General features: G+C 41.6%; 3 long non-coding RNA genes across 6 annotated transcripts; all 3 read right to left on the bottom strand.

The window, feature by feature from the left end:
- Positions 1–12,093: 12,093 nt before the first annotated feature.
- LOC141379195 (uncharacterized) lies at positions 12,094–12,850 on the bottom strand. Of its 2 annotated transcripts, none has more exons than XR_015517306.2 (2): positions 12,712–12,850; positions 12,094–12,377 (listed from the first exon to the last, which is right to left on the bottom strand). It is a non-coding gene; the product is annotated as an uncharacterized LOC141379195 (long non-coding RNA). The 2 variants fall into 2 exon arrangements; XR_015517307.2 differs by having other exon boundaries at positions 12,094–12,363.
- A 6,348-nt stretch (positions 12,851–19,198) lies between these two features.
- LOC141379197 (uncharacterized) lies at positions 19,199–19,955 on the bottom strand. Of its 2 annotated transcripts, none has more exons than XR_015517322.1 (2): positions 19,817–19,955; positions 19,199–19,482 (listed from the first exon to the last, which is right to left on the bottom strand). It is a non-coding gene; the product is annotated as an uncharacterized LOC141379197 (long non-coding RNA). The 2 variants fall into 2 exon arrangements; XR_015517323.2 differs by having other exon boundaries at positions 19,199–19,468.
- A 2,084-nt stretch (positions 19,956–22,039) lies between these two features.
- On the bottom strand, positions 22,040–27,065 carry LOC148679880 (uncharacterized). Of its 2 annotated transcripts, none has more exons than XR_015945527.1 (2): positions 26,927–27,065; positions 22,040–26,578 (listed from the first exon to the last, which is right to left on the bottom strand). It is a non-coding gene; the product is annotated as an uncharacterized LOC148679880 (long non-coding RNA). The 2 variants fall into 2 exon arrangements; XR_015945526.1 differs by having other exon boundaries at positions 25,360–26,592.
- Positions 27,066–27,762: the final 697 nt, after the last annotated feature.

Here is a 27,762-nt window from a genome sequence, read left to right as displayed (position 1 = left end):
GACTACCCCTAGTTGACTACCCCTAGTTGACTACCCCTAGTTGACTACCCCTAGTTGACTACCCCTAGTTGACTACCCCTAGTTGACTACCCCTAGTTGACTACCCCTAGTTGACTACCCCTAGTTGACTACCCCTAGTTGACTACCCCTAGTTGACTACCCCTAGTTGACTACCCCTAGTTGACTACCCCTAGTTGACTACCCCTAGTTGACTACCCCTAGTTGACTACCCCTAGTTGACTACCCCTAGTTGACTACCCCTAGTTGACTACCCCTAGTTGACTACCCCTAGTTGACTACCCCTAGTTGACTACCCCTAGTTGACTACCCCTAGTTGACTACCCCTAGTTGACTACCCCTAGTTGACTACCCCTAGTTGACTACCCCTAGTTGACTACCCCTAGTTGACTACCCCTAGTTGACTACCCCTAGTTGACTACCCCTAGTTGACTACCCCTAGTTGACTACCCCTAGTTGACTACCCCTAGTTGACTACCCCTAGTTGACTACCCCTAGTTGACTACCCCTAGTTGACTACCCCTAGTTGACTACCCCTAGTTGACTACCCCTAGTTGACTACCCCTAGTTGACTACCCCTAGTTGACTACCCCTAGTTGACTACCCCTAGTTGACTACCCCTAGTTGACTACCCCTAGTTGACTACCCCTAGTTGACTACCCCTAGTTGACTACCCCTAGTTGACTACCCCTAGTTGACTACCCCTAGTTGACTACCCCTAGTTGACTACCCCTAGTTGACTACCCCTAGTTGACTACCCCTAGTTGACTACCCCTAGTTGACTACCCCTAGTTGACTACCCCTAGTTGACTACCCCTAGTTGACTACCCCTAGTTGACTACCCCTAGTTGACTACCCCTAGTTGACTACCCCTAGTTGACTACCCCTAGTTGACTACCCCTAGTTGACTACCCCTAGTTGACTACCCCTAGTTGACTACCCCTAGTTGACTACCCCTAGTTGACTACCCCTAGTTGACTACCCCTAGTTGACTACCCCTAGTTGACTACCCCTAGTTGACTACCCCTAGTTGACTACCCCTAGTTGACTACCCCTAGTTGACTACCCCTAGTTGACTACCCCTAGTTGACTACCCCTAGTTGACTACCCCTAGTTGACTACCCCTAGTTGACTACCCCTAGTTGACTACCCCTAGTTGACTACCCCTAGTTGACTACCCCTAGTTGACTACCCCTAGTTGACTACCCCTAGTTGACTACCCCTAGTTGACTACCCCTAGTTGACTACCCCTAGTTGACTACCCCTAGTTGACTACCCCTAGTTGACTACCCCTAGTTGACTACCCCTAGTTGACTACCCCTAGTTGACTACCCCTAGTTGACTACCCCTAGTTGACTACCCCTAGTTGACTACCCCTAGTTGACTACCCCTAGTTGACTACCCCTAGTTGACTACCCCTAGTTGACTACCCCTAGTTGACTACCCCTAGTTGACTACCCCTAGTTGACTACCCCTAGTTGACTACCCCTAGTTGACTACCCCTAGTTGACTACCCCTAGTTGACTACCCCTAGTTGACTACCCCTAGTTGACTACCCCTAGTTGACTACCCCTAGTTGACTACCCCTAGTTGACTACCCCTAGTTGACTACCCCTAGTTGACTACCCCTAGTTGACTACCCCTAGTTGACTACCCCTAGTTGACTACCCCTAGTTGACTACCCCTAGTTGACTACCCCTAGTTGACTACCCCTAGTTGACTACCCCTAGTTGACTACCCCTAGTTGACTACCCCTAGTTGACTACCCCTAGTTGACTACCCCTAGTTGACTACCCCTAGTTGACTACCCCTAGTTGACTACCCCTAGTTGACTACCCCTAGTTGACTACCCCTAGTTGACTACCCCTAGTTGACTACCCCTAGTTGACTACCCCTAGTTGACTACCCCTAGTTGACTACCCCTAGTTGACTACCCCTAGTTGACTACCCCTAGTTGACTACCCCTAGTTGACTACCCCTAGTTGACTACCCCTAGTTGACTACCCCTAGTTGACTACCCCTAGTTGACTACCCCTAGTTGACTACCCCTAGTTGACTACCCCTAGTTGACTACCCCTAGTTGACTACCCCTAGTTGACTACCCCTAGTTGACTACCCCTAGTTGACTACCCCTAGTTGACTACCCCTAGTTGACTACCCCTAGTTGACTACCCCTAGTTGACTACCCCTAGTTGACTACCCCTAGTTGACTACCCCTAGTTGACTACCCCTAGTTGACTACCCCTAGTTGACTACCCCTAGTTGACTACCCCTAGTTGACTACCCCTAGTTGACTACCCCTAGTTGACTACCCCTAGTTGACTACCCCTAGTTGACTACCCCTAGTTGACTACCCCTAGTTGACTACCCCTAGTTGACTACCCCTAGTTGACTACCCCTAGTTGACTACCCCTAGTTGACTACCCCTAGTTGACTACCCCTAGTTGACTACCCCTAGTTGACTACCCCTAGTTGACTACCCCTAGTTGACTACCCCTAGTTGACTACCCCTAGTTGACTACCCCTAGTTGACTACCCCTAGTTGACTACCCCTAGTTGACTACCCCTAGTTGACTACCCCTAGTTGACTACCCCTAGTTGACTACCCCTAGTTGACTACCCCTAGTTGACTACCCCTAGTTGACTACCCCTAGTTGACTACCCCTAGTTGACTACCCCTAGTTGACTACCCCTAGTTGACTACCCCTAGTTGACTACCCCTAGTTGACTACCCCTAGTTGACTACCCCTAGTTGACTACCCCTAGTTGACTACCCCTAGTTGACTACCCCTAGTTGACTACCCCTAGTTGACTACCCCTAGTTGACTACCCCTAGTTGACTACCCCTAGTTGACTACCCCTAGTTGACTACCCCTAGTTGACTACCCCTAGTTGACTACCCCTAGTTGACTACCCCTAGTTGACTACCCCTAGTTGACTACCCCTAGTTGACTACCCCTAGTTGACTACCCCTAGTTGACTACCCCTAGTTGACTACCCCTAGTTGACTACCCCTAGTTGACTACCCCTAGTTGACTACCCCTAGTTGACTACCCCTAGTTGACTACCCCTAGTTGACTACCCCTAGTTGACTACCCCTAGTTGACTACCCCTAGTTGACTACCCCTAGTTGACTACCCCTAGTTGACTACCCCTAGTTGACTACCCCTAGTTGACTACCCCTAGTTGACTACCCCTAGTTGACTACCCCTAGTTGACTACCCCTAGTTGACTACCCTAGTTGACTACCCCTAGTTGACTACCCCTAGTTGACTACCCCTAGTTGACTACCCCTAGTTGACTACCCCTAGTTGACTACCCCTAGTTGACTACCCCTAGTTGACTACCCCTAGTTGACTACCCCTAGTTGACTACCCCTAGTTGACTACCCCTAGTTGACTACCCCTAGTTGACTACCCCTAGTTGACTACCCCTAGTTGACTACCCCTAGTTGACTACCCCTAGTTGACTACCCCTAGTTGACTACCCCTAGTTGACTACCCCTAGTTGACTACCCCTAGTTGACTACCCCTAGTTGACTACCCCTAGTTGACTACCCCTAGTTGACTACCCCTAGTTGACTACCCCTAGTTGACTACCCCTAGTTGACTACCCCTAGTTGACTACCCCTAGTTGACTACCCCTAGTTGACTACCCTAGTTGACTACCCCTAGTTGACTACCCCTAGTTGACTACCCCTAGTTGACTACCCCTAGTTGACTACCCCTAGTTGACTACCCCTAGTTGACTACCCCTAGTTGACTACCCCTAGTTGACTACCCCTAGTTGACTACCCCTAGTTGACTACCCCTAGTTGACTACCCCTAGTTGACTACCCCTAGTTGACTACCCCTAGTTGACTACCCCTAGTTGACTACCCCTAGTTGACTACCCCTAGTTGACTACCCCTAGTTGACTACCCCTAGTTGACTACCCCTAGTTGACTACCCCTAGTTGACTACCCCTAGTTGACTACCCCTAGTTGACTACCCCTAGTTGACTACCCCTAGTTGACTACCCCTAGTTGACTACCCCTAGTTGACTACCCCTAGTTGACTACCCCTAGTTGACTACCCCTAGTTGACTACCCCTAGTTGACTACCCCTAGTTGACTACCCCTAGTTGACTACCCCTAGTTGACTACCCCTAGTTGACTACCCCTAGTTGACTACCCCTAGTTGACTACCCCTAGTTGACTACCCCTAGTTGACTACCCCTAGTTGACTACCCCTAGTTGACTACCCCTAGTTGACTACCCCTAGTTGACTACCCCTAGTTGACTACCCCTAGTTGACTACCCCTAGTTGACTACCCCTAGTTGACTACCCCTAGTTGACTACCCCTAGTTGACTACCCCTAGTTGACTACCCCTAGTTGACTACCCCTAGTTGACTACCCCTAGTTGACTACCCCTAGTTGACTACCCCTAGTTGACTACCCCTAGTTGACTACCCCTAGTTGACTACCCCTAGTTGACTACCCCTAGTTGACTACCCCTAGATTTATATATTATAATAATATATTATTATATTAATAATTAACTACTAATTCAGTATAATAGGGGTAGAGTTCAGTAGGGGTAATGTTCTCAACTTAAGAAAATGACCAGATTTTGTTTAGGGTTGTGTGTTAAAATAGTTTATGTTCTTCAGTTAGAAAACATCTGGTTTTAGGGTTAAGTTTGAGGGTAGGTTGTTATATACAATTAGTTTGACTTAAGGGTAGACATGGTTTAGTCAATTTTCCTTCAATGCTTTAAAAAATGATTTGTTGCTTGAGAAGTTGTTTAGGATTGGTTAAGAAACCCTTGTGGTTAGTGTTAGGTTTAAGACAGTGGTATATTTTGGTCTACAAAAAAAGATGAAGAGGATTCAAAATGCTGGTTAAGATAATTCAAGAAAGAACTGAACATTGAACAATCTTGGTGAAAGATCCATGATTGGTGTGTGGATGGGAATAAATGATGATTCAAGTGACATAGTATCCAAGTAGATGACATCGATCCAAGATAAAGCAAGAAAAACATCAAAAAGCAGCATTTCCTCATGAGACCAGTGCATGTCCGCACGAGTGAGTGAGAGAGAGAGGGAGAGGCTCAGTCACAAGTCGGAGGGTGGGGCGGAGGTAAAAGGTGTCTGGCACAAGCTTCTCCACAGGAACAGAGAAGGCTCAGCTGAGTGAAAACACTTTACTGCATCACTATTTTTGTTAAATAGATTTTTGAACCTTAATTAGGTTCCAGATGCAGTTTATAAACTTGTAGCGTAGTTGAAGTGGAGTTTGATCGGGATATTCCATTACGCTGCATTTTTGACATCTGCAATCGGGTGCTCCGTTTACGCAACGTTAGCATGGTAATTTAGACAATAGACTGATGACAGAGTAACGTTAATGTTCGTTTATAAAGGTTAAAATGATGCTTGTGCAGTTGTGTCGAATAGTATGCACTTATGGGAGTTATATGGTACGTCTAAATTACTGTCTTTTGCAGACAGCAAGATATATGCTATAGGCTAGTTAACCTTAGCATAGCTTCCAGTCACTTTTTATTAACTCTAAACTCCTCATATACATTTGGGCACCCAGAAAGTCAAAAAGAGTGAGACTGCTGCTGAGCCATTTCTTGGTCCTCCACCAGTCAAAAAAAAAATTCATGTTCTGTGTGGAAGCATTTTACAGTCAGTGGAGCTGCAGATAAAACAGTGACACTGTATAATGTGTGCAAAAGTGAAATCAGCAGGGTCAGAGATATCAAACATCTGTCAAGATCTATGCGTAATCATTCATTTCTTTTTGGCTTCGTCCCTTTATCAATCTGTGGGGTTGCCACAGTAAATATATTTCTGCTATTGTAATACAAATGCACTATTGATACATTATCATAGTTTAATTGTCATGTTCAAAGATCTTAAATACCTTTATTCCCCTGCAAACATTTTTAATTGTTGCATTTGTCATTTTCCCTCCAAATAAAATTAAGCCAGAGGCACACAACATACGACCTCTAAAAAAGGTGCTGTAACATGTACCTATATGTAGCACCACAATATGATAGAGCGGCATAGCAGTGTTTAGACACTTGGTTGCTTTTGTTTTTATTAACTTGAAAGTGTTTCAGCTATTGAGTTTAATTGAACAAAGGGAGCAGTTTACATTGCATTAAAGGCAACTACTGATGGGTTGTGTAATGTTTCAAAGAGCTGTTGCAGCATGAGTGGAAAATAAAACCGTATTAGTGCTGCCTGGTCTAACAATAGTTTTAAAAGGGTTTAAACAATAGAGCACTCTCTGGAAGAGAAGTGAATCTCCGTTATTTCATTGACTTATTTTATACATGGTTTATTTTCTAACCAGTCATCTAAAATAATGAAATGGCCTATTATTTTATTAATGGTGAGTTTAATAATTTCATTGACATCCTGAGCATTTGAGACCTTTAATTCGCCTGACTGACGCAAGTTTATTGCATGCAGCACTGTATTTGGTAGCACAAATCTCGCTCTGATCCAGGAGAGAACTAAACCAATGACTACATGCAGACTTTCCTGCTGCGCATCGAATAAAGCAAATAAGAAATGCTTATCGAAGCCTATGTTAGAAAGTAAACTTTAAATAATTGGACTTTGCTCTAAAGCGTTAGAGTGGCACTGCTGTCCAGGGTACTGTTGTATGATTTCTTAGTCTATATATGCTCTAATAAACTAGTCACATGAATGAATTTAATAAACTAATAGTCGGTATTGCTCTCAAAATAAATCACTAGGTTTTGACATGTTAATGAGCAATTCAGCATTTCAGCAGTAGGCCATTATGTGATTCAGTTATACACAAGTTTGACATTTATGGGGCTGTGTAACACTAGTGTTGTTTTGTTTTACTGATCTTTAATATACTGGGTAGCTATGCAAATATTTTCTAAAAATGTCAAGCTGATATATAGTGCTTTATATCCTGATGCATTTTCAAATCCATTTTTCACTTGCTGCGTTCATTTAATGTTTGAATACTTAACAGCCATCGTTTAACACAGGTGTCAAACTCTGTTCCAAAAGAGCTGCAGCTCTGCACAGTTTAGTTCCAACCCTAATTAAACACACCTGATCAAACTAATTGAGTCCTTCAGGCTTGTTTGAAACCTACAGGTAAGTGTGTTGGAGCAGGGTTGGAACTAGACTGTTCAGGGCTTCAGCCCTCCAGGAATTGAGTTGACACCCCTGGTTTAAAGGGTTATATTTTACCATCAAAATGTAGCATGTTATATACTTCTGCATCAAGCACACAAGTATGCTTCAGCACAACCCTTTGGATTGTCACATAGCCCTTGCTGTGGCAGTCAGACACTGATGCACACCTCAGTGAAGAGAGCAAGCTGTGATTGGTCAGCTTTGTAGAGCTGACAAGTGTGCCCTAACCTTGTCCTCATCTTCAGTCAGTAATTTTGGGGCCATTTCTGACAGCTACCTGTGTAAAGCCAGATTAAGCATCTGCAAAACTCCATTTCTTCATCTTAATGTTGCCAACTATCAATAACTGATGCAGAAAAGCTTAGTCATGCTTTCATGACCTCTCAGTTAGACTATTGTAATGAGTTACTAGGTGGTTACCCTGCTGGCCTCACTATCAAACTGCAGCTGGTTCAAAATGCAGCTGCTAGAGTGCTTTCTAGAACCAAGAAATCACTACTCCAGTTTTCTCAGTGCATTGACTCCCTATTAAATATTTAATTTACAATGTTACTGTTTACCTACAAAGACCTCAATGCTTTGGCTGCCCAGTATTTGAGGGAGCTCCTGGTGTAGAGCATAATGATTCCTTTAAGACCCTATAGTGACCCACAAGTCCATGTATTGATCCTGAAGGGTCAGTCTGTACACCAGCCGGTGACCTCTCCCATCTGCAGCAACTCCACAATGGATGTCCACCATTCTCCAGCGCCTAGACTCCAGCTCTGTACAGGAAGTTTGGCAAGCGGAGAAGTTATCATGCCCAACTGAGCCTGGTTTGAGGTTATTTTTCCCCTTTACTTTGGTCGGTTGGCAAACTGGCTCGCTTGGTTTGGGGCTTGTGTAGTTGAGCATGGAAGGATTTTCTTCATTGTTTGGACTTTCAGCAGTGAAAATTAAACGCCGAAATTAATCTTTCAAAACTGAGCTGATTTAAACCTCTCATACCTGATGTGAAAAAGCATGCACATGCTTAAAGATCCTTAGCCCGAACAGTTATAATAGATAGAAGTTTGTATGAATGTTCAAGAAACTGAAGCAGATAAGGGAGATTCCACAGAAGGAAGAATTATTTATACAAGGAGTGAATACGTTGTTGAGAGATTTCCAAGGTAACCCATATGCCCGGAGCACTGACCTGCCCAAAGAGCTGATTTAATGTGAATAAACCTCAAAGCAGCTGCCAGGCAAATTATACTGAGTTTTAAGGTTCTGGACAGATTTTAAACCAGTCAACAGAAATATCTCCCAAAGGGTTAACATAATTATGAGACCACTGCAAATGACATGGAGTACTGTGTGAAATAAATTTTGGAAATAGGTGTACTGTCTGTGCCAGTGGTTCTCAAACGCAGGCTTCCTATTAGTGGTACATGGAGGAATCACCAAATCATGCAACAATTAACACTTAATCCTTTGTGTACTAGAACATCAATGTGATCAGCATTGACTGTTTTATGTAGCGCACGATCACAGCACTGTGCTTTGTGTTTACTTTAGTGCAATGTGTCAAACTGTTGAAAATCAGAATCCAAAGCATGATTTGACTGACAAGAAAAGTGGCCAATCAGTCAACCTTGTCAAGTTTTGCGTTAAACGCAAGGGCGGGACAAAGGCTTTGAGTAGCAGAGACAAAAAAAACTGAAATGTTTTGTTGGAATAATGCTTCTTGCATGTTTTCACTATAGAGACGTCTTGAAGAGCAATTAAACCGGACATATTTCCTGCCTATTTGATGATCTACATCCATGTTTTGCTCTCCGACAGAGAGTCGACTCGCCTCTGACCTGTCACTCCTCTAAACGGTATGAAAGGAAGCCCAGGAATTATTCATCTTTGCTCCTTGACTAAATTTAGTCAAAAGTTTAAGTATTTAGAATTAGATTGATGCATGATCGATGAAAATGCTAATTGTCTTCTTTGGCTGTGTTAAGTTAAACTTAGCAAAGGTGGAACTTTATTACAAAGAATTATGCTGGAAATGTTTCTGGATGAGGTATTTGTGTGATTTATACATTTAGCTGTATTCTGATCTGTCTTAAAGCATTACAGGTCAAAGCAATCAGTTGTTACTTATTGTTTTTGTCAAAATTAACAATAAGGCTCTTAAAGCACTGCTTTGATAAGTGTATTGTTGTCATTTCAAATACCTCAAGTAAAATAGTCATGTTTTATTTTTACTGACAGTGTACTTGTGTTTTTTTAAGTTTGTATTTTAGTTTAAGATCAAATGTAAAATAAAATCTACATTTGATGTACTGCTATTTGAGAAACAAAATTGCCTTATTGTAAAGAAAAGGTGTAAAATATGTAAATAAAAGGCCAAATTTAAATCTTTATCATACGTTAAATAAACCTTTCAAAGCTTGAAAATAGTTTAAAAAGGGCAAAAAATGTCTTTATTGCCTTAAAGATTGTGGTAGTTACCAGTGCTATTGAAAAACATTGTCATGAAAGGAAAAATAAATAACACCATACTTCTTAGTGTCAATTCCTATACATGTAGCTTTGGGATTTAAGCAATTAAACCAACTAATCAGGTTTAAACTTGATTTCAATGAAAATCTGATTTTTTTTTTCAAAAGTAACAAACTAGTACTTAAAAAAAAAAAAAAAAAAAAAAAATTGTACTTTTACTTAATATTAGTATTTACTAAAATTTGTGTTATTTTAGCAGTGTATTGGTATTTTTACTTGAGTAAAAAAATTCACAAGCATTTAGTGCAGGTTTATTATATTAATATATGATTGATTTTTTTTTATATCAATGCAATGTTTTATGGGTTGCTGAGAATACATTTAAGGTCCTCAATACATAGCATATCAGTCTTGAAAAAATAAAATAGGTACTGGAAAAAAAAGTGCTTAAAATGCCTTGATTTTCATTAGGCTGTGCCTGTATGAACCCTGTCATAAGTAAATTTAACATATATTTGTCAAAGTGTATGAATGACAAAGCCAATATTTATGAGGTCCAATCAACATTTCCAGCTTTTGATGAATAGGCTACTATGAATACTTTAGATTTAGGTACAGCAGTTTTCTATTTACTTTTAGAACAGTGACATTTAATGAACTTTAAAAGCACATTTCAATTTATTGTTTTTTTTTTATCTGCAAGCACAGTTAATGTTCAGACTATTTAAAATGTGTAAGTGACTGACAATACATATTCTTAATGAAAGGAATTAATCTGCCTCATTTTTAAACTGTGCACAGCTTAATTAGGCCTACAATGCTATTTTTTTTTTTAATACTGGCCATTATGGTGGTACTTGGAGAGATAATTTTCTAAGGTGGTAGTTGGTAAAAAAAAAAAAAAAAAAAAAAAAAAAAAAGTTTGAGAACCACTGGTCTATGCTATTTTGTGTAGTTGTGAACGTCTACAATCACGCTATGTGGAGAGAAAATAATTCACAATAGAACCAAACTGTGATTTTTGTGTAGCCTACTTGGTTCAGTGAAGCCGATATACACCCTAACCCTAACCCTAACCCTAACCCTAACCCTAACCCTAACCCTAAAGGCACTTAAAAGGGGGATACGGACGCACATACCTCGGAAAATTTTCAAAACATTTCAACAATCTATCGCAAACCCAACAACAACAACAAACACACGCAACAAAATAATCCCCCTCGTCACATTTTACTCACAACAGAGTAAACAACTTAATAGAGCAACAAAAGAAAACTTCAACAAATTCATCGAACCCACACGTTTTATACAGAAACACAGACCAATCGCGGCCTTTAAGAGAAACAAAAACTTACTAGACACACTGGTCAGTAGCAAAACCAGCCAACAACAAAAACCGACAAGAGCGGAAGCGCACAAACACTACACGGTGAGACGGTGGGTCCAGAACAAAACAAACAAAAACATTTACGAAACACAACGCAACACATCGGCGGGGGTATGCAACTGCATCTACTTAATTTATTGTACGAAATGCCACAAACAATACGTTGGACAAACTAAGAATCAACTCTCATTACGAACATATCAACACACATACAACATACGTAACAAAATCGAAAAACGCAAATTATTAGTTAAGCATTTTGTAATGCATGGACTCTCAGCCCTCAGGGTTACCGCCTTACAGTCAAGCCCCTTTTGGTCATTACGGGAGAGGTTAAGGTTTGAAAGAATATGGATCAAGCGATTGGACACGGTGTATCCAAGGGGCCTAAATGAAAACTAAAAACAAACAGCAAAACCTAAAACACGGAGAGCTCCGGGATGAACCCTAATTTTCGATTACGACAACCCAACACCAACACTCACCCCAACCCCATAGACGGTAACCCTGACGCGACCACTAACCCTATTCCCATAAACCAAAACGCAACCCCAACACTCACCCCAACCCTACGGCCAGGAACCCTACGGTCAGTAACCCTACGGTCAGTAACCCTAACATTAAAATTAAAATTCATTTTTATGCAGCTCTGAACATTAAAATTAAAATTCATTTTTATGCAGCCCTGAACTACGTGAATCATACCTAAAAACACAGCGACTCAGGGGACTAGGATTAACCCTAAGTTTCAAAAATTAAAATGCAACCCCAACCCCTACACTCACCCTAACCCTAAAGTCAGTAACCCTGACACTAAAACCCCTCTTAATACGACCTGAAATCACAGGAACCATACCCCAAACACGGGGGACGGCACGACAAACCCTAACTCGAATCTTAACACAAAAGTAAATATACGAAGGGACACAAAAAAGCACACACACGCACACATAAAACAATAAAAACACAAATAAAAGACACACACCTAATTTTAAACAAATAAACAAATTAAATAAACAAAGTAATCAAAAAATAAAAAACAAAAAATAAAACAATTATTTATTTATTCACAAAAAATACATAAAACAGCATGATATTCAACAATGAGAAACAGGAGTGGAGGAGGGTCTGGACGAAGGAGGAAGTCGAAATGGAATCCGAAGCGGTCAGTTGAAATGTAGGACAATGCACAACCAAGGCCGGACACAGTCTGGCCTTTGGATTTTTCGTTCCCCTAACCAAGCTCGTGCCACGTCTCTGAACTTTGGGTCCGATGAGATGAAATCCCGAAATCCGACTCTCCACCACGACACAGTCCTGTAAATACACAACTAATAACATAATTTTAATGCTTAATACAGTCCCCATCACATAAAACCTAATTAAAAGTAAGCCCAGACTATATCTACACACTCATACATACATACAAGATCCTCTCAACACAGATATAAATCCCCCACAGAGAGTGGAGTGAATAATGATACAAAAAAGGAAAACTCGATACAAACTTAGAGAATATCTGATACATAATAGCTCCCCTCCTCTCTCATCACTCTAACATTAGTTACAAAGACTCAAAGGACGATTTGTAAACAAAGGGGCACACTTATCCACAACTTTACATGATTCTCAGACTAACATCCAAAACAAACACACAATACTTACCTAACATCCTATCCCAACACCTCTGGATCAACAGGGGAATTCACAGGGCTGCATACCAGTTAATTCAATCACTCCAGCTCGAAAAACAAAGCAGAGAGACGGAGTTTGCCGAGATGATGACGTCACCGGAGCCACGAACAAAACAGGAAGTAAATCGCGGAAGCACCGCGACGATGACGTCACACACCCTCGCGTTTAAAACTACTTCAAACACAGCCAATTCATTTCTAACATTTATCTAAAGCAGGATCAAAGGAATCCATACAAACACAACTTAAAAACCAGGATTATCTGACAATTAATAACATTGCTAACATTATTTGAGGCTTAAGACGATTCAACACACTGATTTATATCTTACAGAAATAATCCAACTCATTTAATAAGAGGATTAAAAATGAGGAATACAATTTATCTTGAATAACACAGCCTGTCATAACATTTTAGACCCAAAATGACTCAGCAAAATAACAAACACTCCATAAGGACACCAACAATTACTCCTTACACACTTATAAAAATAATAAACCCACGCAGATATGACTTAAATAGTTACTTATAAAACAACTTGAACAAACACACTTGAAGTAACATCCAAACCACATAGGAAGTCAAATAAATAAGTTTGATAATAAATACTCATAACAAATAATTTTTCTAACAAAACAAACGCTTAATTATTTCAACAGGATGATTAAATATATTAAAAGCAAAAAATACACATTAAAATACGATTAAAACACCATTTGAACAAACCAGCTCACACACTGATCATAGCCACTCCCCCACTCCCCCCTCCCCTCTCCCTCACAGCAGGACTATAAATAGGGAGGGAACACTCACCAGCTCACCATTTGTGAAGCTGCTCTCTTTGGACACTCACAGACACTGATCTTCTATACAAATCCAACATTTATTGCACACAGCCTGAGGAAGAAATATACACTTCGAAACGTAGCTACGCATTGAACGTCGATTTTTAGGAATTCCTTATAGATTTAGAAAATAGAATTAGGAAAAAATATTTAGAAAAAAATAGAAAACTACAAAGCTTTCAAAAAACAAAAAAAGATGTACAGATACTTTAATGAATACAGAGCCAGACTAACTCCAAGAGAACGAGTTAGGATCTGGGATTATCCCACTAACACAGCACACCAATATATTTCTAGGAACAATGCAGTACAACAAAGTACTCGAAATCAAAGTCACGAGCAACGGAGTGGAGAACACCAACCGCTTGCGGTGGGACGTTCACGCCGGCCCGCACCGTGTTCATGACAATGATTTCCACCCAACAGTCCGTTTCCAACTAGAGATACTAGATGGATAAACGATGGGGCCCAAGACGAGCACCATCGTTTCAACAATTTCACATATCAGTACAGACAATACAACAACACCCAACCTAGACAAGACATCAGACCACGTGCACTGATCACACGTGAAGACGACGACACATGGAGATACACAAGAAGTGACACACATCACTACAAAAACGCAGAACTCCCATACAGAGAAAGACAATTTATAAATTCCCAATACAAAAGACAAGAAAATAGAGTAGAATTAGACAACGATACGTGGAGATACAGAAATAATAACACGCACTCTAAAAACACAAACTTCCCACAGAGACAAAGACAATTCAGAAACGTTCAATACGACACACAGGGGGTTCCCTACAACAGAAACGCCCAACCGCCTCGCCCGGTCTTCACGAGACGCGAAACTCCACATAACATAAACAGACAAAGAACGACTTACTATCACGATGACACTCCACGCACAGACGGTCCCCTTCAACGCAAACATTACTCCAGGGACGGTAACGGGACAGAATATACACCAAGGTGGCGTAACGAACAAAACAACAAGAGAGAACGGCCACAAAGGGACCGCGAACAAGACCCAGAGATATTTTCACAACCGAGCGATCCTACCCCATCTGCATATACGCCCGCAACACCGAAGCTCAAAAACACGATTAAACTGGTTTACGATCTCCTTCGCTTGGAACACCAATTAAAAAACATTGACGTACAAAAAGAAAGCGACACACCCATCACATTTAAAAGACTGCAAACACACCTGATCACCACGATTAAACCATTACTACCCAACGAAAGAGTAAACGAGAGATTGACGGGCAACGCACGCAATTGGATGTACACGACACAACTTATCCTACGAGAACATTACCAGCTCCTCATCCAACAGAAGAAGCGTGAGCTCATAGCGCACACCGACAGAGCGGATTGGCCACACGCACTCGACATAGCGACCAGATGGGCCAACAAAAACCTACAAAATAAAATACAACCCACAACATTCGAAAAAATAGAAACATTCCTTACCGAAACTAACGAACGCAACACATCGAGAGACACCGAAAACGGAGATCCACCAGCCCCAAACACAAATCAAACGCACGCACGAACACACAAACGTAAAGATGATCCGCCAGCGACAAGGGCAAAATCAGGGGCACAACACGTACATGTACAGACTTCGCCAGCCGCCCCTCCTCCCAGCAGGGGCGACTGGTCTTTCGACGAAGAATTCCCACCACTCGCACCCCCAGCAGGCATTACGCCTACAATCATACACACAACAAAACCACTACCACAAAGAACAGCACGCAGACTTAACACTGACCTCTTGGTGGACATCGAAACACCACAGAAAACAAACAGACCGCCGAACAAAAAGCCCCCACCGAACAGCCAAAAACAACCCACGAACAACTTAGCACACACACACAATTGTCGAGAAGAACAAAACGAACGAAAAGGAAGACACAACTGGGCAGTCTAGACACACCTCAGACACGACGGCGACTACAAGACCTCCCACTACACATGTAGACAGAGCCACCTCCCCAGTTTATACTCGGAGGACTCAACGGATGACGACTACGCCACATATACAGTCAACGCAGCACATAGAACATCCCCTACATTGGAGACCGAAAACGAACAGAGAGACAGTACACGAACCGAAGAAACCGAAAATACCACACACGACACTGAGAACACATCGACAGCGCTCGCCACACCAAGAAAGGACACACACACACTCGTGACCCCCTCCACACCAAAATCGGTGGGCAGACCTTACAAACACATCAAGACAGACAAAAAACACATAGACTGGAGCCTCAACCTAAAAAAGAGATGTGTGATAATCGGCGACTCTAACGTAGCAAGGATCCCGTCTTTTGATATAGTAGAGCTCCAGGTGGATAGCTTCCCGGGAGCCAAATTCCAACACGCCGGTTATTTGGTGGAAAAAGCAACGATCGCAATGGAACCCGGAGTACCTATGCTCTCGTTCGGTATCAATAATCGTACACAAAGGTGCATCTCAACCACAGAAAAGGAAATACTCAGAACATACAAAACAGCACGCGCTCGCTTACCACACACGGAGATCATCGTACCACTCATTAACTTTAGCCAAACACTACCAGAAGAAGAAAAAGCACATCTCACGGCCATGAACAAATACATCAGGGACAATCTTCATCATGTATCAGCATTACCATCCAGGGATTTCAGGGTAGAGAACGACATGATCCACTGGACCGCCGGTACGGCCCGAGCACTTTTAGAACACTGGATGTATTTTTTAGACTTGGAAGGCCAAATATCCCAACAGGGGACTCAGACAAACGCATAGTCAATTTATCGACGGTAATACTAACCCAAGATCAAACGGAAACATTACGGAAAGGCCTTTCGTTCATTCCCTCAACTAAAAGAACCACACAAAAGATCGAATTATTACATAGCTTACAGACTTATCACAGACGAATAAAATTAGAAGTATACTTTGAGGGCAAAAAAAGACAAAAACAGAAACTACCATTCACGCACAACTCCGATTGGACTCCAGCACTATCCAGTTTACCCCCGCAAATCAACTCATTGATCAAAGCAGACTATTACGCGTACAAACATCTCGATTGGGGCCGGTCAGAAGAAGAAAATCTCACAAAGAATGAAAGAATAGCTATTAAAAACCTACACGGCAATCACCAGTTGGTAATCAAACCTGCGGACAAAGGAAACGCGGTCGCTCATGGACAAAACGGACTATTTATGGGAGGGGCATCGACAACTTAACAAACAAGAACACTATAGCCCCTTGAACGAACCCATATACCCCCAAACGAGACTAGAAATCAAAGAAATACTTGAAGAAATGTGCGAAAAAAAGATTATCAGCGGGGACCAAAAAACTTATTTAATGGGATCGGGCACTCCCAGGCCAAGGAGATTTTATCTACTGCCCAAAATTCACAAAGACCCGAAAGACTGGAGTAGGCCACATAAGATACCACCAGGCCGTCCAATAGTATCGGACTGTGATAGCGAATCATACTATACAGCCGAATATATAGAATATTTTTTAAACCCCATCTCACAGCGACACGCCAGTTATTTACGAGACACATACGATTTCATACAAAAGACCAAAAATCTAACAATCCCCACGGACGCCCTCCTTTTTACTATCGACATAGACAGTCTCTACACAAACATCGAAACACAGGCCGGAATATCGGCTGTGCAAGATTGCTTCAAGCGTTTTCCGGACCCCAAAAGACCCGATGAGTATATAATCAAACTATTAGAAATCAATCTCACCAAAAACGACTTTGAATTTAACTCGAAATTCTATCTGCAAACAAAGGGCACCGCCATGGGCAAAAAATTCGCACCCTCTTACGCAAACATATTCATGGCAGCTTGGGAGCACTCCGCACTAACTAATTTTCCCTTAAAACCATTCGCATATTACAGATTCCTAGACGATATTTGGGGAGTATGGACATACGGCCGAGAGGAATTTCAAAGATTCACAACACACTTGAACAATCATCAAAGTTCCATCACAATCAAGTTTGAGATCAACGACCAACAAGTGAACTTCTTGGACGTAGTCACATACAAAGGACCAAAATTTGAGAAACAAAACCAATTGGACTACAAAGTTTACTTCAAACCCACAGACACACACTCGCTACTACACAAGTCTAGCTTTCACCCTAAGCACACATTTCGGGGAGTAATCAAGTCACAAATCCTTAGATTTACAGAATATCTTCTCAAGAGACAGACTTTAAAATGGCAGTTAAAACCCTCTTTAAGGCACTTAAAAAACGGGGATACGGACGCACATACCTTCGGAAAATTTTCAAAACATTTCAACAATCTATCGCAAACCCAACAACAACAACAAACACACGCAACAAAATAATCCCCCTCGTCACATTTTACTCACAACAGAGTAAACAACTTAATAGAGCAACAAAAGAAAACTTCAACAAATTCATCGAACCCACACGTTTTATACAGAAACACAGACCAATCGCGGCCTTTAAGAGAAACAAAAACTTACTAGACACACTGGTCAGTAGCAAAACCAGCCAACAACAAAAACCGACAAGAGCGGAAGCGCACAAACACTACACGGTGAGACGGTGGGTCCAGAACAAAACAAACAAAAACATTTACGAAACACAACGCAACACATCGGCGGGGGTATGCAACTGCATCTACTTAATTTATTGTACGAAATGCCACAAACAATACGTTGGACAAACTAAGAATCAACTCTCATTACGAACATATCAACACACATACAACATACGTAACAAAATCGAAAAACGCAAATTATTAGTTAAGCATTTTGTAATGCATGGACTCTCAGCCCTCAGGGTTACCGCCTTACAGTCAAGCCCCTTTTGGTCATTACGGGAGAGGTTAAGGTTTGAAAGAATATGGATCAAGCGATTGGACACGGTGTATCCAAGGGGCCTAAATGAAAACTAAAAACAAACAGCAAAACCTAAAACACGGAGAGCTCCGGGATGAACCCTAATTTTCGATTACGACAACCCAACACCAACACTCACCCCAACCCCATAGACGGTAACCCTGACGCGACCACTAACCCTATTCCCATAAACCAAAACGCAACCCCAACACTCACCCCAACCCTACGGCCAGGAACCCTACGGTCAGTAACCCTACGGTCAGTAACCCTAACATTAAAATTAAAATTCATTTTTATGCAGCTCTGAACATTAAAATTAAAATTCATTTTTATGCAGCCCTGAACTACGTGAATCATACCTAAAAACACAGCGACTCAGGGGACTACGCGACTAACCCTAAGTTTCAAAAATTAAAATGCAACCCCAACCCCTACACTCACCCTAACCCTAAAGTCAGTAACCCTGACACTAAAACCCCTCTTAATACGACCTGAAATCACAGGAACCATACCCCAAACACGGGGGACGGCGCGACAAACCCTAACTCGAATCTTAACACAAAAGTAAATATACGAAGGGACACAAAAAAGCACACACACGCACACATAAAACAATAAAAACACAAATAAAAGACACACACCTAATTTTAAACAAATAAACAAATTAAATAAACAAAGTAATCAAAAAATAAAAAACAAAAAATAAAACAATTATTTATTTATTCACAAAAAATACATAAAACAGCATGATATTCAACAATGAGAAACAGGAGTGGAGGAGGGTCTGGACGAAGGAGGAAGTCGAAATGGAATCCGAAGCGGTCAGTTGAAATGTAGGACAATGCACAACCAAGGCCGGACACAGTCTGGCCTTTGGATTTTTCGTTCCCCTAACCAAGCTCGTGCCACGTCTCTGAACTTTGGGTCCGATGAGATGAAATCCCGAAATCCGACTCTCCACCACGACACAGTCCTGTAAATACACAACTAATAACATAATTTTAATGCTTAATACAGTCCCCATCACATAAAACCTAATTAAAAGTAAGCCCAGACTATATCTACACACTCATACATACATACAAGATCCTCTCAACACAGATATAAATCCCCCACAGAGAGTGGAGTGAATAATGATACAAAAAAGGAAAACTCGATACAAACTTAGAGAATATCTGATACATAATAGCTCCCCTCCTCTCTCATCACTCTAACATTAGTTACAAAGACTCAAAGGACGATTTGTAAACAAAGGGGCACACTTATCCACAACTTTACATGATTCTCAGACTAACATCCAAAACAAACACACAATACTTACCTAACATCCTATCCCAACACCTCTGGATCAACAGGGGAATTCACAGGGCTGCATACCAGTTAATTCAATCACTCCAGCTCGAAAAACAAAGCAGAGAGACGGAGTTTGCCGAGATGATGACGTCACCGGAGCCACGAACAAAACAGGAAGTAAATCGCGGAAGCACCGCGACGATGACGTCACACACCCTCGCGTTTAAAACTACTTCAAACACAGCCAATTCATTTCTAACATTTATCTAAAGCAGGATCAAAGGAATCCATACAAACACAACTTAAAAACCAGGATTATCTGACAATTAATAACATTGCTAACATTATTTGAGGCTTAAGACGATTCAACACACTGATTTATATCTTACAGAAATAATCCAACTCATTTAATAAGAGGATTAAAAATGAGGAATACAATTTATCTCGAATAACACAGCCTGTCATAACATTTTAGACCCAAAATGACTCAGCAAAATAACAAACACTCCATAAGGACACCAACAATTACTCCTTACACACTTATAAAAATAATAAACCCACGCAGATATGACTTAAATAGTTACTTATAAAACAACTTGAACAAACACACTTGAAGTAACATCCAAACCACATAGGAAGTCAAATAAATAAGTTTGATAATAAATACTCATAACAAATAATTTTTCTAACAAAACAAACGCTTAATTATTTCAACAGGATGATTAAATATATTAAAAGCAAAAAATACACATTAAAATACGATTAAAACACCATTTGAACAAACCAGCTCACACACTGATCATAGCCACTCCCCCACTCCCCCCTCCCCTCTCCCTCACAGCAGGACTATAAATAGGGAGGGAACACTCACCAGCTCACCATTTGTGAAGCTGCTCTCTTTGGACACTCACAGACACTGATCTTCTATACAAATCCGACGTTCTTGCACACAGCCTGAGGAAGAAATATACACTTCGAAACGTAGCTACGCATTGAACGTCGATTTTTAGGAATTCCTTATAGATTTAGAAAATAGAATTAGGAAAAAATATTTAGAAAAAAATAGAAAACTACAAAGCTTTCAAAAAACAAAAAAAGATGTACAGATACTTTAATGAATACAGAGCCAGACTAACTCCAAGAGAACGAGTTAGGATCTGGGATTATCCCACTAACACAGCACACCAATATATTTCTAGGAACAATGCAGTACAACAAAGTACTCGAAATCAAAGTCACGAGCAACGGAGTGAGAACACCAACCGCTTGCGGTGGGACGTTCACGCCGGCCCGCACCGTGTTCATGACAATGATTTCCACCCAACAGTCCGTTTCCGGACTACTAGAGATACTAGATGGATAAACGATGGGGCCCAAGACGAGCACCATCGTTTCAACAATTTCACATATCAGTACAGACAATACAACAACACCCAACCTAGACAAGACATCAGACCACGTGCACTGATCACACGTGAAGACGACGACACATGGAGATACACAAGAAGTGACACACATCACTACAAAAACGCAGAACTCCCATACAGAGAAAGACAATTTATAAATTCCCAATACAAAAGACAAGAAAATAGAGTAGAATTAGACAACGATACGTGGAGATACAGAAATAATAACACGCACTCTAAAAACACAAACTTCCCACAGAGACAAAGACAATTCAGAAACGTTCAATACGACACACAGGGGGTTCCCTACAACAGAAACGCCCAACCGCCTCGCCCGGTCTTCACGAGACGCGAAACTCCACATAACATAAACAGACAAAGAACGACTTACTATCACGATGACACTCCACGCACAGACGGTCCCCTTCAACGCAAACATTACTCCAGGGACGGTAACGGGACAGAATATACACCAAGGTGGCGTAACGAACAAAACAACAAGAGAGAACGGCCACAAAAGGGACCGCGAACAAGACCCCAGAGATATTTTACACAACCGAGCGATCCTACCCCATCTGCATATACGCCCGCAACACCGAAGCTCAAAAACACGATTAAACTGGTTTACGATCTCCTTCGCTTGGAACACCAATTAAAAAACATTGACGTACAAAAAGAAAGCGACACACCCATCACATTTAAAAGACTGCAAACACACCTGATCACCACGATTAAACCATTACTACCCAACGAAAGAGTAAACGAGAGATTGACGGGCAACGCACGCAATTGGATGTACACGACACAACTTATCCTACGAGAACATTACCAGCTCCTCATCCAACAGAAGAAGCGTGAGCTCATAGCGCACACCGACAGAGCGGATTGGCCACACGCACTCGACATAGCGACCAGATGGGCCAACAAAAACCTACAAAATAAAATACAACCCACAACATTCGAAAAAATAGAAACATTCCTTACCGAAACTAACGAACGCAACACATCGAGAGACACCGAAAACGGAGATCCACCAGCCCCAAACACAAATCAAACGCACGCACGAACACACAAACGTAAAGATGATCCGCCAGCGACAAGGGCAAAATCAGGGGCACAACACGTACATGTACAGACTTCGCCAGCCGCCCCTCCTCCCAGCAGGGGCGACTGGTCTTTCGACGAAGAATTCCCACCACTCGCACCCCCAGCAGGCATTACGCCTACAATCATACACACAACAAAACCACTACCACAAAGAACAGCACGCAGACTTAACACTGACCTCTTGGTGGACATCGAAACACCACAAAACAAACAGACCGCCGAACAAAAAGCCCCCACCGAACAGCCAAAAACAACCCACGAACAACTTAGCACACACACAATTGTCGAGAAGAACAAAACGAACGAAAAGGAAGACACAACTGGGCAGTCTAGACACACCTCAGACACGACGGCGACTACAAGACCTCCCACTACACATGTAGACAGAGCCACCTCCCCCAGTTTATACTCGGAGGACTCAACGGATGACGACTACGCCACATATACAGTCAACGCAGCACATAGAACATCCCCTACATTGGAGACCGAAAACGAACAGAGAGACAGTACACGAACCGAAGAAACCGAAAATACCACACACGACACTGAGAACACATCGACAGCGCTCGCCACACCAAGAAAGGACACACACACACTCGTGACCCCCTCCACACCAAAATCGGTGGGCAGACCTTACAAACACATCAAGACAGACAAAAAACACATAGACTGGAGCCTCAACCTAAAAAAGAGATGTGTGATAATCGGCGACTCTAACGTAGCAAGGATCCCGTCTTTTGATATAGTAGAGCTCCAGGTGGATAGCTTCCCGGGAGCCAAATTCCAACACGCCGGTTATTTGGTGGAAAAAGCAACGATCGCAATGGAACCCGAAGTACTGATGCTCTCGTTCGGTATCAATAATCGTACACAAAGGTGCATCTCAACCACAGAAAAGGAAATACTCAGAACATACAAAACAGCACGCGCTCGCTTACCACACACGGAGATCATCGTACCACTCATTAACTTTAGCCAAACACTACCAGAAGAAGAAAAAGCACATCTCACGGCCATGAACAAATACATCAGGGACAATCTTCATCATGTATCAGCATTACCATCCAGGGATTTCAGGGTAGAGAACGACATGATCCACTGGACCGCCGGTACGGCCCGAGCACTTTTAGAACACTGGATGTATTTTTTAGACTTGGAAGGCCAAATATCCCAACAGGGGACTCAGACAAACGCATAGTCAATTTATCGACGGTAATACTAACCCAAGATCAAACGGAAACATTACGGAAAGGCCTTTCGTTCATTCCCTCAACTAAAAGAACCACACAAAAGATCGAATTATTACATAGCTTACAGACTTATCACAGACGAATAAAATTAGAAGTATACTTTGAGGGCAAAAAAAGACAAAAACAGAAACTACCATTCACGCACAACTCCGATTGGACTCCAGCACTATCCAGTTTACCCCCGCAAATCAACTCATTGATCAAAGCAGACTATTACGCGTACAAACATCTCGATTGGGGCCGGTCAGAAGAAGAAAATCTCACAAAGAATGAAAGAATAGCTATTAAAAACCTACACGGCAATCACCAGTTGGTAATCAAACCTGCGGACAAAGGAAACGCGGTCGTACTCATGGACAAAACGGACTATTTATGGGAGGGGCATCGACAACTTAACAAACAAGAACACTATAGCCCCTTGAACGAACCCATATACCCCCAAACGAGACTAGAAATCAAAGAAATACTTGAAGAAATGTGCGAAAAAAAGATTATCAGCGGGGACCAAAAAACTTATTTAATGGGATCGGGCACTCCCAGGCCAAGGAGATTTTATCTACTGCCCAAAATTCACAAAGACCCGAAAGACTGGAGTAGGCCACATAAGATACCACCAGGCCGTCCAATAGTATCGGACTGTGATAGCGAATCATACTATACAGCCGAATATATAGAATATTTTTTAAACCCCATCTCACAGCGACACGCCAGTTATTTACGAGACACATACGATTTCATACAAAAGACCAAAAATCTAACAATCCCCACGGACGCCCTCCTTTTTACTATCGACATAGACAGTCTCTACACAAACATCGAAACACAGGCCGGAATATCGGCTGTGCAAGATTGCTTCAAGCGTTTTCCGGACCCCAAAAGACCCGATGAGTATATAATCAAACTATTAGAAATCAATCTCACCAAAAACGACTTTGAATTTAACTCGAAATTCTATCTGCAAACAAAGGGCACCGCCATGGGCAAAAAATTCGCACCCTCTTACGCAAACATATTCATGGCAGCTTGGGAGCACTCCGCACTAACTAATTTTCCCTTAAAACCATTCGCATATTACAGATTCCTAGACGATATTTGGGGAGTATGGACATACGGCCGAGAGGAATTTCAAAGATTCACAACACACTTGAACAATCATCAAAGTTCCATCACAATCAAGTTTGAGATCAACGACCAACAAGTGAACTTCTTGGACGTAGTCACATACAAAGGACCAAAATTTGAGAAACAAAACCAATTGGACTACAAAGTTTACTTCAAACCCACAGACACACACTCGCTACTACACAAGTCTAGCTTTCACCCTAAGCACACATTTCGGGGAGTAATCAAGTCACAAATCCTTAGATTTTACAGAATATCTTCTCAAGAGACAGACTTTAAAATGGCAGTTAAAACCCTCTTTAAGGCACTTAAAAAACGGGGATACGGACGCACATACCTTCGGAAAATTTTCAAAACATTTCAACAATCTATCGCAAACCCAACAACAACAACAAACACACGCAACAAAATAATCCCCCTCGTCACATTTTACTCACAACAGAGTAAACAACTTAATAGAGCAACAAAAGAAAACTTCAACAAATTCATCGAACCCACACGTTTTATACAGAAACACAGACCAATCGCGGCCTTTAAGAGAAACAAAAACTTACTAGACACACTGGTCAGTAGCAAAACCAGCCAACAACAAAAACCGACAAGAGCGGAAGCGCACAAACACTACACGGTGAGACGGTGGGTCCAGAACAAAACAAACAAAAACATTTACGAAACACAACGCAACACATCGGCGGGGGTATGCAACTGCATCTACTTAATTTATTGTACGAAATGCCACAAACAATACGTTGGACAAACTAAGAATCAACTCTCATTACGAACATATCAACACACATACAACATACGTAACAAAATCGAAAAACGCAAATTATTAGTTAAGCATTTTGTAATGCATGGACTCTCAGCCCTCAGGGTTACCGCCTTACAGTCAAGCCCCTTTTGGTCATTACGGGAGAGGTTAAGGTTTGAAAGAATATGGATCAAGCGATTGGACACGGTGTATCCAAGGGGCCTAAATGAAAACTAAAAACAAACAGCAAAACCTAAAACACGGAGAGCTCCGGGATGAACCCTAATTTTCGATTACGACAACCCAACACCAACACTCACCCCAACCCCATAGACGGTAACCCTGACGCGACCACTAACCCTATTCCCATAAACCAAAACGCAACCCCAACACTCACCCCAACCCTACGGCCAGGAACCCTACGGTCAGTAACCCTACGGTCAGTAACCCTAACATTAAAATTAAAATTCATTTTTATGCAGCTCTGAACATTAAAATTAAAATTCATTTTTATGCAGCCCTGAACTACGTGAATCATACCTAAAAACACAGCGACTCAGGGGACTACGCGACTAACCCTAAGTTTCAAAAATTAAAATGCAACCCCAACCCCTACACTCACCCTAACCCTAAAGTCAGTAACCCTGACACTAAAACCCCTCTTAATACGACCTGAAATCACAGGAACCATACCCCAAACACGGGGGACGGCGCGACAAACCCTAACTCGAATCTTAACACAAAAGTAAATATACGAAGGGACACAAAAAAGCACACACACGCACACATAAAACAATAAAAACACAAATAAAAGACACACACCTAATTTTAAACAAATAAACAAATTAAATAAACAAAGTAATCAAAAAATAAAAAACAAAAAATAAAACAATTATTTATTTATTCACAAAAAATACATAAAACAGCATGATATTCAACAATGAGAAACAGGAGTGGAGGAGGGTCTGGACGAAGGAGGAAGTCGAAATGGAATCCGAAGCGGTCAGTTGAAATGTAGGACAATGCACAACCAAGGCCGGACACAGTCTGGCCTTTGGATTTTTCGTTCCCCTAACCAAGCTCGTGCCACGTCTCTGAACTTTGGGTCCGATGAGATGAAATCCCGAAATCCGACTCTCCACCACGACACAGTCCTGTAAATACACAACTAATAACATAATTTTAATGCTTAATACAGTCCCCATCACATAAAACCTAATTAAAAGTAAGCCCAGACTATATCTACACACTCATACATACATACAAGATCCTCTCAACACAGATATAAATCCCCCACAGAGAGTGGAGTGAATAATGATACAAAAAAGGAAAACTCGATACAAACTTAGAGAATATCTGATACATAATAGCTCCCCTCCTCTCTCATCACTCTAACATTAGTTACAAAGACTCAAAGGACGATTTGTAAACAAAGGGGCACACTTATCCACAACTTTACATGATTCTCAGACTAACATCCAAAACAAACACACAATACTTACCTAACATCCTATCCCAACACCTCTGGATCAACAGGGGAATTCACAGGGCTGCATACCAGTTAATTCAATCACTCCAGCTCGAAAAACAAAGCAGAGAGACGGAGTTTGCCGAGATGATGACGTCACCGGAGCCACGAACAAAACAGGAAGTAAATCGCGGAAGCACCGCGACGATGACGTCACACACCCTCGCGTTTAAAACTACTTCAAACACAGCCAATTCATTTCTAACATTTATCTAAAGCAGGATCAAAGGAATCCATACAAACACAACTTAAAAACCAGGATTATCTGACAATTAATAACATTGCTAACATTATTTGAGGCTTAAGACGATTCAACACACTGATTTATATCTTACAGAAATAATCCAACTCATTTAATAAGAGGATTAAAAATGAGGAATACAATTTATCTCGAATAACACAGCCTGTCATAACATTTTAGACCCAAAATGACTCAGCAAAATAACAAACACTCCATAAGGACACCAACAATTACTCCTTACACACTTATAAAAATAATAAACCCACGCAGATATGACTTAAATAGTTACTTATAAAACAACTTGAACAAACACACTTGAAGTAACATCCAAACCACATAGGAAGTCAAATAAATAAGTTTGATAATAAATACTCATAACAAATAATTTTTCTAACAAAACAAACGCTTAATTATTTCAACAGGATGATTAAATATATTAAAAGCAAAAAATACACATTAAAATACGATTAAAACACCATTTGAACAAACCAGCTCACACACTGATCATAGCCACTCCCCCACTCCCCCCTCCCCTCTCCCTCACAGCAGGACTATAAATAGGGAGGGAA

Source organism: Danio rerio, chromosome 19 (genome assembly GCF_052040795.2).
Source record: "Danio rerio strain M-AB ecotype USA chromosome 19, GRCz13ab, whole genome shotgun sequence".
Classification (NCBI taxonomy): Eukaryota; Metazoa; Chordata; class Actinopteri; order Cypriniformes; family Danionidae; genus Danio; species Danio rerio.
This window is presented reverse-complemented; position numbering and strand designations above follow the sequence as displayed.